Source organism: Ursus americanus, chromosome 10, assembly GCF_024610735.1.
Source record: "Ursus americanus isolate L20-20 chromosome 10, mUrsAme1.1.p, whole genome shotgun sequence".
Taxonomy (NCBI): Eukaryota; Metazoa; Chordata; class Mammalia; order Carnivora; family Ursidae; genus Ursus; species Ursus americanus.
This window is the reverse complement of record NC_142136.1, coordinates 54,813,641-54,826,547: the sequence shown is the minus strand read 5'-3', so window position 1 is coordinate 54,826,547 and position 12,907 is coordinate 54,813,641.

Genomic DNA, 12,907 nt, shown 5'->3' with positions numbered 1-12,907 from the left:
GCTCAGGGCGTGATCCCGGCGTTCTGGGATCGAGCCCCACATCAGGCTCCTCCGCTATGAGCCTGCTTCTTCCTCTCCCACTCCCCCTGCTTGTGTTCCCTCTCTCGCTGGCTGTCTCTATCTGTGTTAAATAAATAAATAAAATCTTAAAAAAAAAAAAATAGGCTCAGAAAGGTTAAGTAAATTCCCCAGTTACCCAGTTATTTGTGGGACAGCTAAGATTAGAAGCCAGATTTCCTAAACCCAATCCATTGATACTTCTTTTCTTATCTATTAAGCCAAACAGATTTGTGGACATTGATTTCTGGACCCTCCCAAGAGACAAGAATTAAATAATAAGATTCAGTCTGAAAATAGATATATAAGGAAATTTGTTTCTGTAAACACAGTATTTTCCTTTAGTTACATGCAGAAATTTAGCTTGGTGAGCTCACCAAGAAAAGTAATCAGTCTCTTTGTAAATACCAAATTGTGTTCCTTTAAGAATGTAATGAATAAACTTTTGAAACAAGATAGATGAAGTCTGGCTATTTTAAAAAGATTTTTCTATTGGAAAAGCATGAAGATTATGCATTTTTTAAATTTTAATTCCAGTGTAGTTAACAGAGTGTTGGATTAGTTTCAGGTGTGCAATACAGTGATTCAGCACGTCCATCTGTTCTCAGTGCTCCTCAAGATAAGTGTGCTCAGGATCCCCTTCCCCTAGTTCACAAGGATTATACATTTTAAACATTCAATAAGACTGCATATTGTATAGTAATTGAAAAAGCCATCAGGTTTTTAAAGTTTTAAAATTAGTACTATTTAAATGTGAATTAGATTCTACTAAAATTTTTAAAATCAGTCCTATTGAAATATCAGTAGTCAAGATTGAGCCTATAATAAGCTAGACACAGAATGGTTCCAGTCTTAACAGTCTCAGGTCCTCTAATAAGGAAGATCATTTAATTCCTGAATTTTGTGTATGTTGTTGGTAATTCCTTTGTAAAGAGAAGCAGGTGTGTACTTCTAAGATCATTGTAGTAGTTACAGATTTAATCAGAGAAGCAGAACTAATAGAAGATAATACATATTAAGAGATTTTTTTTGTTACAAGGAATTGGCTTACGTTAATGTAGGGGCTGGTTAAGCAAGTCTGAAATCCATAGGGCAGGCCAACAGGAAGGGAGGTTCGTGAGCAGGATGGGACCCCACAGGCATGGGCTGAGGCTATTGCCCACGGGTGGGATTTCCTGTCTGGAGCAAGCTTCAGCCTTGTTTTTAAGGCCTGATTTGGTGAGGCCCACCATATTACCCAGCATAATCTTCCTTATTTAAAGTCAGTTGATTAGGGACTTTAATTATATCTGCAAAATCCCTTAATAGCAATACCTAGATTAGTGTTTGAATAACTGGGAGCTATACCCTGCCAAGCTGGCACAACATTATAAGAAAATTGTTGCTTTGCCCTTTTGCAGGGTAAATGCAAAAACTCGGTAAATAATTGCTGACATACAGGCAATGATAACTAATAAAGACAAAGGCTTTCAATTACAACACAGAACTGACTGCCAAGGATATATAAGAAGTGAGTAAAGTGCAGATTGCTCTTAGGTGCTGCAAAGACCGGTCTGGGAGGAATGAATTCTTAAATATGCCTACATGTAAGATGTTTTTCCCCCCAGAAGTAATTCTCAAACTTACCCGTGTTATAAGGAACCATCTTGATGATTTCATAGTAAAAAAAATAACCCCAAAATGACCTCGTACTATTAGCTCTGTGTGCTCCTAAATGGCACCGGACAGAATCAGGTGTAAAAGGAGGCAAAGGAATGGACACATTTCCTGGATTATAGATGTTGTAAAATGCTTTTTATGCTCCCTTCAAGAAAGAATACAAAACAATGAAGTGTACTGTATTCTTTGAGAGTGAAAAGGCAAGCCGTGCAGTGGGTGGAATTGCTAGCAATACACCTATCTGATTATGAATTTGTATCTAGAATATCTAAAGAGCTCCCATAAATTCATTTTAAGAAAAATGTAAACCAACAGGAAAGTGGACAAAAAATTGGGTAGCTCATGAAATAGGATGTAAGTGTGCCTAATAAACCCACAAAAAGGTGCGTAACTTCCTAAGACCAGGAAAATGCACATAAAAACTACAATAAAATGCCACTGCACACTCACCTGAGTGACTAAAGTTAGGACAGCAGAAATCCCAAGTGTTGGCCAGGCTGTATGGGATCTGCCAGCGGGAGTGTGACTGGCAGAGTCCGCGGAGATGAAGCATGTGCACCCTACCCGACGAGTCCACTCTAGGTACCCCCAACCATAGCATGTGCGTACAAGACCTGCCTGAGAGTGGCCTTAGCAGTACTGTTCATAAGAGCCAAGCTCTGGAAACAACCCGATGTCCATCTACATAGAACGGGTAAATGTGGCGTATATTCAGACAGTGGAATATTCTACATTAATGAAAATGAGCACGCCACTAGATGTGGCCCCATGGAGTGGTCACGAACGTAATATTGAGTAAAGGAATCCAGCCAAAAACTTATGTCCTGTGTAAATCATTTTGTGCCATCTCATGTAACGTTCCAAGCCAGGCAATATTCATCTGTGGTGTTAGAAGTTGGGATGGAGTTACCATAGCGGGGGGGGGGGACCCTTGGGAGAGATGATGGGAAGGAGACAAGAGAAGGAGCTAGTGAGGCTCTCTTATTACTTTATCTGGGTGCTTGCTTCCTGGGTGTGTGCACTCTGAAAACGCACCAGCCCATACACTTAAGATTTATATACTTTTTCATATACTGTTGTACTTTAGTGAGGCTTACATTAAAAAAGAATAAAGTAGTCATTCTGTGAAGATCATAAATCTACCGCTGCATGAAGAAGAAAAACTCCCGATGTTACGCAAAGGACACTCATGGCGGGGGGGGGGGATACAATTTCCATCTGACTTCTAGATTCAAATAATGTCGTACCTCACTTACAAACCACTGAGAAGGGAAGGTGATGTGGGACACTTCAAACAAGCGGCCCATGATGTCTGATTTCGGAGATGCAAGTGAAGTGTTTGAATAAAACTGTCTCATGAAATCTTACGGTGGAAAAACTCTAAGCTGACGTCGTAAAAATATTTTTAATATATATGCGCAGTAAGCTGTGACAAGTAGACAAGCATTTTATATTGAAGAGCTCATAGACCTATTCCCAAATTAGCCAAGCAGCTTTGTATATTCACATCTCCATTTGAACACACTGGACAAACACAGTATACAACAGAGATTACATTGGCATATGCAACTTCTGAAACCAAAATCACTTGTTACTGAAGCAAAAACTGCCAGGTGTGGGGGGGTTTTTTAAGCTTTCATTTTAGTTTGGGTTCATTTCATTTAGTTTAGTTTTGGGTTGAGTTTAGTTTGGGTTTAGTGAAGAAAGGACACTTACCGGTGGTGCCTCCTGGTGAGAACGGCAGCCGCGAAGGGATTGGCAGAGGTGATGGACAGATGGCATGGCAGTAACAGCCGCAGGAGCACTGGTGACCGGAGGACCACAGCAGCGGCCATGTGCAAGGCCTATGAGTATTAGACGAAGTATTAGAACCAAGATCAGCATCTCAAATCAGCTATTTTCCTATCAGCTCAAAAATATCTAACACGAACGTATAAAAGGAAAATGATCCCATTCAGAGCAGCAACAAAAACCCAAAGTACGTAGAAATACCCCGAACAAGAGTGGTTTGAGGCCTTTAGTAAAGTAAACCCTTAACAAATGGACAGCAATGTATTCATGGAAGAAAAGACTCAATATTGTAAAGGTATTGATACGTTCCAGATTAATCTATAGAGGCAATGTAATCACAATCAAATCTCAATACTTTTTTTTTTAAGATTTTATTTATTTAGTTGACAGAGAGAGAGACAGCCAGTGAGAGAGGGAACACAGGCAGGGGGAGTGGGAGAGGAAGAAGCAGGCTTCCCAGCGAAGGAGCCTGATGTGGGGCTCGATCCCAGGACGCTGGGATCACGCCCTGAGCCGAAGGCAGATGCCCAACGACTGAGCCACCCAGGCGCCCCAAATCTCAATACTTTTAGTGGAACTTGACAAGCTAGTTATAAAGCTTCTATGGAAGAACACACCAAGACAGTTTTGGAAAAGAACACATTGCTCTACCAGGTGTCGAGTCACACTGGAAAGCTGTGATAATCAAAACAGGCTTGGAACCGAAGAGCGCGGTGGATCAAAGAAATCCTGCTGCAGACCTAGGCGGGGATTTAGTCTATGCGATTGGTGGTGTCTCAAGTCACTGAGGAATGCGCACTTCCATATGGGGGGCCGCAAAATGGTTTTTCAGCAGCTTCACGGAGAAAGACGTACAAAAGTAGCCCCGGAAAGGGCATGCATTGCAGCATTGCTTGTGGTCGAGAACATATGAAAACACCCCAAAACATTTGCCAGTAAAAATAAGCTGCTGAACAATGCACATAATTCAATACTGTTAACATTTTTTAAACCACCAACACAATATGTATACTTTCTATAGATACAAATATTTCACAGGAAAAGGTGCAAATGTAGATAATGGCCATTACTTCTGGGAAGGAGAAGAGCTTCAGAATTGAGGATGATAGGCAAAGGGTTTTATTTTTGATGAATGACATCATTTTTACAAATACAAGTTATGCATATATATTTTGAGTTGTAAAACATTAATTTTAAACCTTAATGTTTAATAAATGTTGCAAGCCAGAAAGAACAAACAGTGCTGACACCCCGCTGTGTCAAGGTCCAGAAACACACCTTCACGCCTTTTCCTTTCTTTATACTCCTGGGAATTTAAGTTCTCATTCAAAAACACTTTTTAAGAAATAGAATTATCATAACTTGCTCTGTGACATAGTGAGACTTCCAGAAGAAGAAAACCGGATGTGATTCCCACATCCATACTGTACCTTGAGCCTGATTCCTCGTCTGCAAATGGAGCAGACAAGAGCCCCCACGCCATCTAACTCACGGGGCTGTGGCACATAGCAAAACAAGGTGGCCTTTGAAATCACCATCGTCCCATCCAGATGTTAGTGATCAGAGGCCTCAGTGCCACCGGGCTCCACAATGAGGTGTGCTCGCCTGAGAGGGTGCACAAGACCATTCATTGGAGTGTGACAGCTTCTGTCTATGTGTATTTTTAGCTCATCCCCTTCCTGTTAAAATGTATATTTTTGTGCATGCTTTATAATATCCGTAACATATTCGTATGCTAATACATACAATGATATGTAAATAGCCATATATTGCGGATGCATGTGGCATGTGTGAGACCTCTCCCCTAATATTCTCAAACCACAACTTTTGGAGTAGAAGAAAAGAATCGTGAGGGTCAGCACACTGACTATCAGCTGTGCATTCAATGTGTACCCTGTATCTAGGCTGGTTGGCTATAGAAATAAAATAGTTTCCTCCAGGAGAAAGTAGTTTGTAAATATTTTCACGTCTTTTAGCGGCCCTAGCCAGTCCAGGAGAAGAGGTCCTTCTGGTCTTCAGAGAGGAAATAAGAGGAATCTATACCCTTGTAGTAGTTGGCCTGAGACCAGAACTCCAATCCAAGAGCATCGGATTTCCAATTTCACTCACGTCTCTTTGGCACCAGTTGTCAGCCTTCTGTCACTGATGATGTTTAATGAGTAGTTCACTTCCTGGTGACAGAACGTAAGAAAGAGAATCCTAGTGCCTTTTTTGGTTGACAATGGTATATACTCAACCAGTTAAATATATTAACATTTCGTTGTGTTTATCAGACAAATTAAAATAGTATTAAAAATGGGGCATCGAGGTGGGAACTAGAAGAGTCAAGAGACTTAACTTATCAAGATGGTATTTCTGGCATCCTGGTGTGAATGTGTGTGTGTCTGAGTGTGTCTGAGTGTGTGCGCTGTGTGTGTGTGTGTGTGTGTGTGGTTGAAACATTATACTTAGAGTCGTAATTTTCAGCACAGGCTGTTCAGGTGGTGGGTTAATGGCATACTGCCTTAAGTTCATTGCTGCTGAGGGTCTTATTCTTCTCAGAAGACTGTAACCTACTGCTTTTGGGACTCTTGTGAAGTCATTTCAGTAAAAATACTGCCACCCAGTGTTTTGATCAGGACAATCACAATAGGCCACATACTAAAAAGTAAAACTTTCCAGAGTAAACAGCAAATAACTCATTTTCTTAGTTATGTACACATAAGGCCTGACAGACTATTGAACATTCTTGAACACAGACTAATCCAGCCCCTCCATACTTGTGTACTGCAGAGAGGCTATCTCAGCTGCTGGGATTATCATTTTGATTTTAAAATATGAATTCTAAGATAATCCTGCTACTATTCCAGCCTTATTCAGTTGTTTCAGGCTGAGGGATTTCGTAATTCGGTTCCTCCCACAGCCTTTATGCTGTAGCCATAACCCCCTCCCCCGCAAGAACTTACTTCCAGAAGAGCTCAAAGCAACCTCATAGAGCAAGTCCCCATTGTGGGGGTGGGGCAGCGCATCTGGAGAAGCCTGTGTTCTGTACCACACCCCAGAGAGGAGCACAGTTCATTCCCCGGGCAGCCCCCTTCTCTCCACCCTGCCACCCCACAGGCCAGAGTTCAGATACCAGGCCCTGCATCAAAAACTCCAGAGAGCACACATCAGGCTTTCCAAAAAGCCCATGTATGACCACCTGCAGAGGCTGAGGTCAACCATTCCCCCTTTCCCATGGCAGGGCAAGGCTGGGGAAATGCACAGCACCCCACATCTTTCTCTGAAAACCTTTGGCCTCAACTCTTCTTAGCCCCTTCCCAGAGGGTTTTGGACAGAGCTGGGTTTTACATCCCTCTTTGCAGGTGGCCTAACACCTCCCTTTCGAAGGTGACTGTACGGAGTACCCACTATTCGGAGACCTCCATCAGAACTGGGATAGAGAGAGCCCCACGACAACTTCCTATTGCACTCATGAGCAAAAGAGGGATGATAATAATGGGACCTACTTCTAGGGTCATTGTGAAGATCAAAGAAAATAACCCAAGTAAAGGCTTCAACTATTTACTCTTATTTTTATGATTGTAGATATTTGGTGAAGGGCCTTCAGGCAGTGAGCAACGATTGATAGTAGCGTGGTAAGGGCGTGCGTTCTGAGACAGCCTGCGGGGGATCTGAATCCAAACTACACTGTCGCTTAGTACTCAGGGACCTTGAACAAGTCACCTCCCTGTCAAGTGGGGTTGTGGTGGGTGCTCCTTCCCAGGGTTGCAGGGAGATGTGCAACACAGCCCTCGACCAGTGTCAGTCAGGTAGTGACTACTCAGTAGGCATCAGGCATGGTATTTTGTTTTCTTCATCACACTCGGATCTATGATTTCTCTTATTATTAAGATTTCGGTAAGAGAACAGATGAATTATTGAGGGTCTTTTTATGTCCTTTGCCCCACTGAAATGATTTTGTCCAATATGAGCTTGATAAAGAGCTGTATTAAGAAATGAACATTCAAATATAGCGGACCAAATTCTTTTTCAGGAATTTGGAGGAGTACCAAGGAGGAAGAGATCTGGAGGGAGTGGGGAAAGCTTCACCAGAAAGGAAGGCATTGACTGTACATCTTGAAAGCTGGGTAGCCCTTAACAAAGTCAAGAAGAAGCTTGCTGCTTGGAATGTCCTCTCACTTCTCCTTGGCTTTGTAAAGTGCTACCCGGGGACAGAGACATGAGAGACCCCAGCAAGGCCCAAGAGGGAGGAGACTGGAGTAGCTGCACCAGAAGGCGTTAGCAGCAAACAGTTAACAGATCGGAAAGGCACGCATGGCACTAAAATTTGCTGCATAAATAACAGTGAGATACTGAGGGTATTTCCAGCAGGGATGAGACGTAAGATTTGTGTTTTATAAATTTGACTGTAGTAGTAGGGGGAGGATGGTAAGGAGCAGGGAGACAGGGAGACCAGAGGGACCACTGACTACTCATCCCTGGGAGAGCCGTTGCAGGCTGGCACTAAGGGGGCAGGGATGAAGAGGAGATGCTGGGGCTGAGATCCTCTATTTCTGAGGGAAGATCTACGTGGCTTAGTGACCCAGTAACAGGGACAGGGACACACTGGTGATGATCCTACAATGCCTCGTTGGAGAGAATGGGGAGGTGGTGAAACCACTGAATCAGGAAATGCATGAGAAGAAGGGATTTGGGAAGGTAGACAGGGAATTAAATTTTAAGTACCGTGAGACTGGAGGTTCTATGGAACTTTCAAGTGAAGATACCCAGAGCTACTGCATGCTAGATCTCAGATGGGAAGTAGGACCAAGAATTGCAAAGATCTGTAGATTTGTAAGTCTCTACTGCTGGGGGGCACCACCAGAGATCTTGAATATGGAGGGAAGAGTGTCAAGTGCTCCTCCTACAAGAAAAGAAAGAGAAGACTATGAAGAAAATGAAAAAAGAACAGTCAGAGAGATAAAAATGTCAACAGAAGAAAACTCTGGGGTTTCAAGAAGCAAGTGTTCAACCATCCTATATGGTTACTATACAGGAAGATCAACTAGAACAAGGACTGGAAAGAGACCATTGGGATGGGGCCCATGACTTTATTATGAGTGTTTTCAATAGAGTGATAAGGATAGAAAGGAAAATGAACAGAAAGCAAAGGCATTTGTTCAACAAATATTTATCAAGCACCTATTATATGTCAGCCACTATTCTGGGCCTTGAGGATACCATGATAAACAAAACATAGACCCCTGCACTAATGGGGCTTACACTCCAGCTCTGTTTATAGGATATTCTTTTTTGGTGGGGGGCACCTGGGTGGCTCATTTGGTTGAGAGTCAGACTCTTGGTTTTGGCTCAGGTCATGATCTCGGGGTTGTGAGATCGAGCCTCTGGTCAGGCTCTGTTCTCAGCAGGGAGTCTGCTTGCAATTCTCTTCCTCTCCCTCTGCCCCTCCCCCACTTATGTGTGCTCTCCGGCTCTCTCTCTCTTAACAAAATAAAAAATAAAAACCAGATTCTCTTTCTAGAGAGATAGAGAACACACACACATGCACACATGGTGGGGGGTGGGGGGAGGACAGGGAAGAGGGGCAGAAAGAGAGAATCTTAAGCAGGCTTCACGCTCAGTGTGGAGCAGACTCAGGGCTCAATCTCAGGACCCTGAGATCATGACCTGAGCCACAATCAAGAGTGGACACTGAGCCAACCAACTAAGCCAACCAACCCAGGTGCCCCTTGAATATTCTTTAAAGAACATTTACTAAGGATTTGGGAAGACAAGAGATTAGACAGTATTTTGAGGTGAAGTCTGCCTGTATGGAACCTTCCTCAGGCAGTAGACATGGCTTTCCCCCTGTCCCCATCCCCAGCTTTAATGACTCCAGCAGGTATTTACGTGGAGATCACATTCTAAGAGATCAAGAGCTGTCTTTTACTTCTCAAAGAAAAGCGATAGTTGTTTGGGAGTTTCCTGGCCAGGAACTTTGGCATTTCTAATCACGGTGGAAAGCTGGCAGCCTACCTATCCCTGCTTCTCCTCCCCAAACCCACCCCCACCCTATGCCATGTGACCTCGTAAAACACCGAGTCTGCCCCCACCGCCCTCTATAAATCCTCAGCAGCTTTGTTTTTCATGAGTGTTGCTGAACTGATTGACCTTCAAGTCCGGCATACAAAAGCACAGGGAATGGCCAGATGGATTTTCAATGGTTAACTGCATCCCATTCCTTTGGTCTCATCACTTCTTTGGCCTTGTCAGAAAAGACCTCTTTACTGTCCTCCTGAAGATGTTTATCCTGCATTCTCCATGACACTTAAGGCAACAATCCTCACCAGCAGACCTGTTTGCCAGGATAGTGTCCTCTGCCCACAACTAGGTACACTTCTTAAGACCTTCTGGTTGGGCACAGCGGTCTTCGCCCTGGGTGTGGGCTGACAGAGATTTCCAGTGCTGCTGGTGGAGGGTTCTACTTACCTTTTGAGATGGTCTTCCTCGGGTGCCTTTACCAAGTGGAGCACCCAGCCATTAGAAGGCAGAATGAAGAAGGTAGAATGAAGAAGTCTGGGTTCATGTCTTCACTTTTAGGATCATTTTTAGGGCATTACTACAGATGTAGAGGTATTTTTACTTCTCCTGCTTGAAATGTGTTGTGCTTCCTGAATCTGAGCATTCAGATGCTTTATCACTTTGGGAAAGTTCTCAAATACCATCTCTTTATATATTGCCACTTCTGTGTTGTATTTACTTACCTCTTAATATCACACTAAGATGATAAAGACTTGAATAGGGACGCCTGGGTGGCTCAGTCGGTGAAGCGTCTGCCTTCGCCTCAGGTCATGATCCCAGGGTCCTGGGATGGAGTCCCACATCGGGCTCCTTGCTCAGCAGGGAGCCTGCCACTCCCCCTACTTGTGCTCTCTCTCTGGCAAATAAATAAATAAAATACTTAAAAAAAAAATAAAGACTTGAATAGCTTCCTGCCAGCTCCAATTGAGTCCTGCCACCAAATATAAGTTGCAAAAAAACTTTCAGGCTTCGAGTCTCAGGGCTTAATTTGTAATTTTGCTTCAGATGCTCATGCCCGGTCAGTGTCATCCTGGGGAATCTGTGGGGTCTGTTTCAGTAAGCAACTGCTTTTCTTCTCCTTGCTGTCCTGGAGTGTGTGTGACCAGCCTGAGACACTGTAAGTAAATACTATTCATCTTGGGGTTTCCCAGACCACAGTTGCAGTGGAAATTCGAAGTATAAATCTGGGGAAGATGAGACTGGTAGTGACAGGAGCTAATTTTTCCCACTTCCTCTCACCCAAGGATGGCTACTCTTCTTGTCATCTCTCTTTGTAGACAGAATAACTTCTTTTTTCTCTATCCTTTCAATGAAGATGCAGCCCTTTACGGATGCTGGCTCTGTGCAGAGATTTCAGATCCAGCTCTGGACTCACGTTGTCTGGGTCCGTGTATTTGTCACCATCATTGAGTGCCCATTAGTTAATACACCATCTCTTGGTCAAGAGGATGGACCAGTGCTCCCAGCACGGTCATAGCTTTGCCTTCATTTTAATACTCTGCTCTCTAGTTCCCTCTCCGCTTAGAGATCCTGGGGATTTCCTTATTTTCTTATATAAACAAAGCATTTACATGTGCATACATTTATTTTTTTAAGCGTTTCTAGGCATGATGTTGAGGGAGGTTTTGGGGGGGGTATAATACCTCCTGGGAGTTTCGCTGGGAGGATTTTGAGGTATGAGATGCTTTCTACCATCTCCCAGAGCTTCCTCCAGGACTAAACTTCAGGCTTTCACTATGGGGCTGGCTTGAAAATGTACCTCTATTGGCCACTTTCCCTTTCCAGCCATACCTCCCAACCCCCCTGGAGACCCTCTGCCCTCCAAAGACCAAAAGACCCTTAACCTTATTTCAGGGTCGGTCTACTTCTTTTAGGTATTGCCCACCTAAGACCACATGATTCGAGGAACTATATGCTTTTAGAAGGGCTTCTAAAACATCGTTAATGCCTGTTCAGGGAACCCCATTTTTTCTTTCAGCAAACAATATTATCCTGGGGGAAAATGCATATACTCTAGTATTGTCAAGGGGAAAAAGTGTGTAAAGTTGTACTGTGTAAAAATATATAGGAATGCCTCAGAGAAAATATTTCAAAAGTTTAACAGTTCCCTATAAAATGGGATTACAGGTGATCTTCCCCAACCTCTTCATACTGTCCAAAGTTTCTATGATAAACATGTATCACTTGCATGAATAGATAAAAATTTCAAAATTGAAAAAAAAAACCTATAGTAATGTTTTATCAAATGGGAGAGAGAAATGGCAAGGAAACTGGAGGTTTCTTCCTCGACCTCATTTCAACGTAAGGAACACTTCCTTTCCACTAGGCCTATTTTGTAAACCTCTTTTCTTTATCTTGATCTGTCTTAGCTAGCATTTAAACTGGTCCCAATAGGCTCAGCTTATCAAGTTTTATCCCACTAATTTGCTTTCTCTCATATCCCTAAATCCTAAAAATTGCCCAAGACCTTTAAAAAAACAAAAAACAAAAAAACCCTCCAGAAACTTCAGTCAGTCAGCTCTGCTAGGATACCCTCTGTACAATGAAAAGGACACATGCCCGACAGTCTTAGCCCCTGGAAAGAACTCACGGAAAGGCTGACTACCCAAGCTTCAGAAATGCAGGACTCTTACTACCAGATCCAGGAATGCAAACATCAGGGTTTTCTTCACTGTTTCTTATCCTTACTTCCCTCTGAATGTCCATGTTATCCTCTACGTCTCGTCCAGGTTTTATATCTTTTGTCTCCAGTCACCAGGAAAAGAATTAAAATCTTGGGGAAGAGATTTATTGGTCAGTTGAGTAAGGTGGTTGCTCTTGAACCAGTAAACAATAGCCACGGGGACAGTGTCAGGTAAGAACCACAAAAACCTCTTGGTACAGGAAGCAGGGTTAGTTCCCTGATGTATGTGGTATTAGCTATAGGTGTCCATAAGTCCTTTCCTGGTAGCATTTTGGTAAGAATTTTTGAAATACTGTATGCAAAGTTCGTTAATTCTTCTAACTGGCATCTTTCTAGTGCCTTCTGGCGAGCACTGTTCCAGACAATGGGGAATCAACAGAGAACAAAACAGACAAGTAGCCTTGTTTTGATGGGGTTTATAGTTCAGAAAAACACTTGACCCACCGCAGCCACTCAATGAATATTGGCATTAAGATGGTGCATGAGTGTGTGAGTGTGAGGAGTAAAGGCTGCGAGTGGAGTCCTGCTTTACACACATGTACCCCACACAAGAAGCACCAGCCCCGGGGAGAACTCCCTGAGTTCATACATCCCGAGAACAGACTCAACAGGATCTGGTCTCGGCTACTGTCATGACCACCTGCGAAAGACGCGAGATTAGATAACCAGCCCCAT